This window comes from Aedes albopictus, chromosome 2 (assembly GCF_035046485.1).
Source record: "Aedes albopictus strain Foshan chromosome 2, AalbF5, whole genome shotgun sequence".
Classification (NCBI taxonomy): Eukaryota; Metazoa; Arthropoda; class Insecta; order Diptera; family Culicidae; genus Aedes; species Aedes albopictus.
The window spans coordinates 158,707,376-158,714,790 of NC_085137.1; positions in this window are offsets into that span (position 1 = coordinate 158,707,376).

Below are 7,415 nucleotides of genomic sequence, written 5' to 3' on the forward strand. Positions count from 1 at the left end.
AAAAGGTTGTTTGGCAAAAACTGCCCGAGAGAAAGTTTATGTCCCCGGCCTTAATCTTTAGTTTGGACCCCAAGTCAACTATCAAGGGCATCAAAATGAGGGGAGCGTTTGAATTTTATGTTATAGAATTTTTGTTCGGATAATTGATTTTTTTCTAATATAAGAGTCACCAACCAGAAAAAGGTGGTTTGGCAAAAACTGCCCGAGAGAAAGTTTATGTCCCCGGCCTTAATCTTTAGTTTAGACCCCAAGTCAACTATCAAGGGCATCAAAATAAGGGGAGCGTTCGAAATTTATGTTCTAGAATTTTTATTCGAATATTTAATGTTTTCTAGTATAAGAGTCACCAACCAGAAAAAGGTGGTTTGGCAAAAACTGCCCGAGAGAAAGTTTATGTCCCCGGCCTTAATCTTTAGTTCAGACCCCAAGTCAACTATCAAGGGCATCAAAATAAGGGGAGCGTTCGAATTTTATGTTATAGAATTTTTGTTCGAATAATTGATTTTTTCTAATATAAGAGTCACCAACCAGAAAAAGGTCATTTGGCAAAAACTGCCCGAGAGAAAGTTTATGTCCCCGGCCTTAATCTTTAGTTTAGACCCCAAGTCAACTATCAAGGGCATCAAAATAAGGGGAGCGTTCGAAATTTATGTTCTAGAATTTTTATTCGAATATTTAATGTTTTCTAGTATAAGAGTCACCAACCAGAAAAAGGTGGTTTGGCAAAAACTGCCCGAGAGAAAGTTTATGTCCCCGGCCTTAATCTTTAGTTTGGACCCCAAGTCAACTATCAAGGGCATCAAAATGAGGGGAGCGTTTGAATTTTATGTTATAGAATTTTTGTTCGGATAATTGATTTTTTTCTAATATAAGAGTCACCAACCAGAAAAAGGTGGTTTGGCAAAAACTGCCCGAGAGAAAGTTTATGTCCCCGGCCTTAATCTTTAGTTCAGACCCCAAGTCAACTATCAAGGGCATCAAAATAAGGGGAGCGTTCGAATTTTATGTTATAGAATTTTTGTTCGAATAATTGATTTTTTCTAATATAAGAGTCACCAACCAGAAAAAGGTCATTTGGCAAAAACTGCCCGAGAGAAAGTTTATGTCCCCGGCCTTAATCTTTAGTTTAGACCCCAAGTCAACTATCAAGGGCATCAAAATAAGGGGAGCGTTCGAAATTTATGTTCTAGAATTTTTATTCGAATATTTAATGTTTTCTAGTATAAGAGTCACCAACCAGAAAAAGGTGGTTTGGCAAAAACTGCCCGAGAGAAAGTTTATGTCCCCGGCCTTAATCTTTAGTTTGGACCCCAAGTCAACTATCAAGGGCATCAAAATGAGGGGAGCGTTTGAATTTTATGTTATAGAATTTTTGTTCGGATAATTGATTTTTTTCTAATATAAGAGTCACCAACCAGAAAAAGGTGGTTTGGCAAAAACTGCCCGAGAGAAAGTTTATGTCCCCGGCCTTAATCTTTAGTTTAGACCCCAAGTCAACTATCAAGGGCATCAAAATAAGGGGAGCGTTCGAAATTTATGTTCTAGAATTTTTATTCGAATATTTAATGTTTTCTAGTATAAGAGTCACCAACCAGAAAAAGGTGGTTTGGCAAAAACTGCCCGAGAGAAAGTTTATGTCCCCGGCCTTAATCTTTAGTTTGGACCCCAAGTCAACTATCAAGGGCATCAAAATGAGGGGAGCGTTTGAATTTTATGTTATAGAATTTTTGTTCGGATAATTGATTTTTTTCTAATATAAGAGTCACCAACCAGAAAAAGGTGGTTTGGCAAAAACTGCCCGAGAGAAAGTTTATGTCCCCGGCCTTAATCTTTAGTTTAGACCCCAAGTCAACTATCAAGGGCATCAAAATAAGGGGAGCGTTCGAATTTTATGTTCTAGAATTTTTATTCGAATATTTAATTTTTTCTAGTATAAGAGTCACCAACCAGAAAAAGGTGGTTTGGCAAAAACTGCCCGAGAGAAAGTTTATGTCCCCGGCCTTAATCTTTAGTTTAGACCCCAAGTCAACTATCAAGGGCATCAAAATAAGGGAAGCGTTCGAATTTTATGTTCTAGAATTTTTATTCGTATATTTAATTTTTTCTAGTATAAGAGTCACCAACCAGAAAAAGGTGGTTTGGCAAAAACTGCCCGAGAGAAAGTTTATGTCTCCGGCCTTAATCTTTAGTTTGGACCCCAAGTCAACTATCAAGGGCATCAAAATAAGGGGAGCGTTCGAAATTTATGTTCTAGAATTTTTATTCGAATATTTAATGTTTTCTAGTATAAGAGTCACCAACCAGAAAAGGTGGTTTGGCAAAAACTGCCCGAGAGAAAGTTTATGTCCCCGGCCTTAATCTTTAGTTTAGACCCCAAGTCAACTATCAAGGGCATCAAAATGAGTGGAGCGTTCGAATTTTATGTTCAAGAATTTTTATTCTTATATATAATTTTTTCTAGTATAAGAGTCACCAACCAGAAAAAGGTGGTTTGGCAAAAACTGCCCGAGAGAAAGTTTATGTCCCCGGCCTTAATCTTTACTTTAGACCCCAAGTCAACTATCAAGGGCATCAAAATAAGGGGAGCGTTTGAATTTTATGTTATAGAATTTTTGTTCGAATAATTGATTTTTCTAATATAAGAGTCACCAACCAGAAAAAGGTTGTTTGGCAAAAACTGCCCGAGAGAAAGTTTATGTCCCGGCCTTAATCTTTAGTTTAGACCCCAAATCAACTATCAAGTGCATCAAAATGAGGGGAGCGTTTGAATTTTATGTTATAGAATTTTTGTTCGAATAATTGATTTTTTCTAGTATAAGAGTCACCAACCAGAAAAAGGTGGTTTGGCAAAAACTGCCCGATAGAAAGTTTATGTCCCGGCCTTAATCTTTAGTTTAGACCCCAAATCAACTATCAAGGGCATCAAAATGAGGGGAGCGTTTGAATTTTATGTTATAGAATTTTTGTTCGAATAATTGATTTTTTCTAGTATAAGAGTCACCAACCAGAAAAGGTGGTTTGGCAAAAACTGCCCGAGAGAAAGTTTATGTCCCCGGCCTTAATCTTTAGTTTGGTCCCCAAATCAACTATCAAGGGCATCAAAATGAGGGGAGCGTTCGAATTTTATGTTATAGAATTTTTGTTCGAATAATTGATTTTTTCTAATATAAGAGTCACCAACCAGAAAAAGGTGGTTTGGCAAAAACTGCCCGAGAGAAAGTTTATGTCCCCGGCCTTAATCTTTAGTTTAGACCCCAAGTCAACTATCAAGGGCATCAAAATAAGGGGAGCGTTCAAATTTTATGTTATAGAATTTTTGTTCGAATAATTGATTTTTTTCTAATATAAGAGTCACCAACCAGGAAAAGGTGGTTTGCAAAAACTGCCCGAGAGAAAGATTATGTCCCCGGCCTTAATCTTTAGTTTAGACCCCAAATAAACTATCAAGTGCATCAAAATGAGGGGAGCGTTCGAATTTTATGTTCTAGAATTTTTGTTCGAATAATTGATTTTTTCTAGTATAAGAGTCACCAACCAGAAAAAGGTGGTTTGGCAAAAACTGCCCGAGAGAAAGTTTATGTCCCCGGCCTTAATCTTTAGTTTAGACCCCGAATCAACTATCAAGGGCATCAAAATGAGGGGAGCGTTCGAATTTTATGTTCTAGAATTTTTATTCGAATATTTAATGTTTTCTAGTATAAGAGTCACCAACCAGAAAAAGGTGGTTTGGCAAAAACTGCCCGAGAGAAAGTTTATGTCCCCAGCCTTAATCTTTAGTTTGGACCCCAAATCAACTATCAAGGGCATCAAAATGAGGGGAGCGTTCGAATTTTATGTTATAGAATTTTTGTTCGAATAATTGATTTTTTCTAGTATAAGAGTCACCAACCAGAAAAAGGTGGTTTGGCAAAAACTGCCCGATAGAAAGTTTATGTCCCCGGCCTTAATCTTTAGTTTAAACCCACTATCAAGGGCATCCAAATAAGGGGAGCGTTCGAATTTTATGTTCTAGAATTTTTATTCGAATATTTAATGTTTTCTAGTATAAGAGTCACCAACCATAAAAAGATCATTTGGCAAAAACTGCCCGAGAGAAAGTTTATGTCCCCGGCCTTAATCTTTAGTTTAGACCCCAAGTCAACTATCAAGGGCATCAAAATAAGGGGAGCGTTCGAATTTTATGTTATAGAATTTTTGTTCGAATAATTGATTTTTTCTAATATAAGAGTCACCAACCAGAAAAAGGTGGTTTGGCAAAAACTGCCCGAGAGAAAGTTTATGTCCCCAGCCTTAATCTTTAGTTTAGACCCCAAGTCAACTATCAAGGGCATCAAAATAAGGGGAGCGTTCGAATTTTATGTTCTAGAATTTTTATTCGTATATTTAATGTTTTCTAGTATAAGAGTCACCAACCAGAAAAAGGTGGTTTGGCAAAAACTGCCCGAGAGAAAGTTTATGTCCCCGGCCTTAATCTTTAGTTTAGACCCCAAATAAACTATCAAGTGCATAAAATGAGGGGAGCGTTCGAATTTTATGTTATAGAATTTTTGTTCGAATAATTGATTTTTTCTAATATAAGAGTCACCAACCAGAAAAAGGTGGTTTGGCAAAAACTTCCCGAGAGAAAATTTATGTCCCCAGCCTTAATCTTTAGTTTAAACCCCAAGTCAACTATCAAGGGCATCAAAATAAGGGGAGCGTTCGAATTTTATGTTATAGAATTTTTGTTCGAATAATTGATTTTTTCTAATATAAGAGTCACCAACCAGAAAAGGTGGTTTGGCAAAAACTGCCCGAGAGAAAGTTTATGTCCCCGGCCTTAATCTTTAGTTTAGACCCCAAGTCAACTATCAAGGGCATCAAAATAAGGGGAGCGTTCGAATTTTATGTTATAGAATTTTTGTTCGAATAATTGATTTTTTCTAATATAAGAGTCACCAACCAGAAAAGGTGGTTTGGCAAAAACTGCCCGAGAGAAAGTTTATGTCTCCGGCCTTAATCTTTAGTTTAGACCCCAAGTCAACTATCAAGGGCATCAAAATAAGGGGAGCGTTCGAAATTTATGTTCTAGAATTTTTATTCGAATATTTAATGTTTTCTAGTATAAGAGTCTCCAACCAGAAAAGGTGGTTTGGCAAAAACTGCCCGAGAGAAAGTTTATGTCCCCGGCCTTAATCTTTAGTTTGGACCCCAAGTCAACTATCAAGGGCATCAAAATGAGGGGAGCGTTTGAATTTTATGTTATAGAATTTTTGTTCGGATAATTGATTTTTTTCTAATATAAGAGTCACCAACCAGAAAAAGGTGGTTTGGCAAAAACTGCCCGAGAGAAAGTTTATGTCCCCGGCCTTAATCTTTAGTTTGGACCCCAAGTCAACTATCAAGGGCATCAAAATGAGGGGAGCGTTTGAATTTTATGTTATAGAATTTTTGTTCGGATAATTGATTTTTTTCTAATATAAGAGTCACCAACCAGAAAAAGGTGGTTTGGCAAAAACTGCCCGAGAGAAAGTTTATGTCCCCGGCCTTAATCTTTAGTTTAGACCCCAAGTCAACTATCAAGGGCATCAAAATAAGGGGAGCGTTCGAATTTTATGTTATAGAATTTTTGTTCGAATAATTGATTTTTTCTAATATAAGAGTCACCAACCAGAAAAAGGTCATTTGACAAAAACTGCCCGAGAGAAAGTTTATGTCCCCGGCCTTAATCTTTAGTTTAGACCCCAAGTCAACTATCAAGGGCATCAAAATAAGGGGAGCGTTCGAATTTTATGTTCTAGAATTTTTGTTCGAATAATTGATTTTTTCTAATATAAGAGTCACCAACCAGAAAAAGGTTGTTTGGCAAAAACTGCCCGAGAGAAAGTTTATGTCCCCGGCCTTAATCTTTAGTTTGGACCCCAAGTCAACTATCAAGGGCATCAAAATGAGGGGAGCGTTTGAATTTTATGTTATAGAATTTTTGTTCGGATAATTGATTTTTTTCTAATATAAGAGTCACCAACCAGAAAAAGGTGGTTTGGCAAAAACTGCCCGAGAGAAAGTTTATGTCCCCGGCCTTAATCTTTAGTTTAGACCCCAAGTCAACTATCAAGGGCATCAAAATAAGGGGAGCGTTCGAAATTTATGTTCTAGAATTTTTATTCGAATATTTAATGTTTTCTAGTATAAGAGTCACCAACCAGAAAAAGGTGGTTTGGCAAAAACTGCCCGAGAGAAAGTTTATGTCCCCGGCCTTAATCTTTAGTTCAGACCCCAAGTCAACTATCAAGGGCATCAAAATAAGGGGAGCGTTCGAATTTTATGTTATAGAATTTTTGTTCGAATAATTGATTTTTTCTAATATAAGAGTCACCAACCAGAAAAAGGTCATTTGGCAAAAACTGCCCGAGAGAAAGTTTATGTCCCCGGCCTTAATCTTTAGTTTAGACCCCAAGTCAACTATCAAGGGCATCAAAATAAGGGGAGCGTTCGAAATTTATGTTCTAGAATTTTTATTCGAATATTTAATGTTTTCTAGTATAAGAGTCACCAACCAGAAAAAGGTGGTTTGGCAAAAACTGCCCGAGAGAAAGTTTATGTCCCCGGCCTTAATCTTTAGTTTGGACCCCAAGTCAACTATCAAGGGCATCAAAATGAGGGGAGCGTTTGAATTTTATGTTATAGAATTTTTGTTCGGATAATTGATTTTTTTCTAATATAAGAGTCACCAACCAGAAAAAGGTGGTTTGGCAAAAACTGCCCGAGAGAAAGTTTATGTCCCCGGCCTTAATCTTTAGTTCAGACCCCAAGTCAACTATCAAGGGCATCAAAATAAGGGGAGCGTTCGAATTTTATGTTATAGAATTTTTGTTCGAATAATTGATTTTTTCTAATATAAGAGTCACCAACCAGAAAAAGGTCATTTGGCAAAAACTGCCCGAGAGAAAGTTTATGTCCCCGGCCTTAATCTTTAGTTTAGACCCCAAGTCAACTATCAAGGGCATCAAAATAAGGGGAGCGTTCGAAATTTATGTTCTAGAATTTTTATTCGAATATTTAATGTTTTCTAGTATAAGAGTCACCAACCAGAAAAAGGTGGTTTGGCAAAAACTGCCCGAGAGAAAGTTTATGTCCCCGGCCTTAATCTTTAGTTTGGACCCCAAGTCAACTATCAAGGGCATCAAAATGAGGGGAGCGTTTGAATTTTATGTTATAGAATTTTTGTTCGGATAATTGATTTTTTTCTAATATAAGAGTCACCAACCAGAAAAAGGTGGTTTGGCAAAAACTGCCCGAGAGAAAGTTTATGTCCCCGGCCTTAATCTTTAGTTTAGACCCCAAGTCAACTATCAAGGGCATCAAAATAAGGGGAGCGTTCGAAATTTATGTTCTAGAATTTTTATTCGAATATTTAATGTTTTCTAGTATAAGAG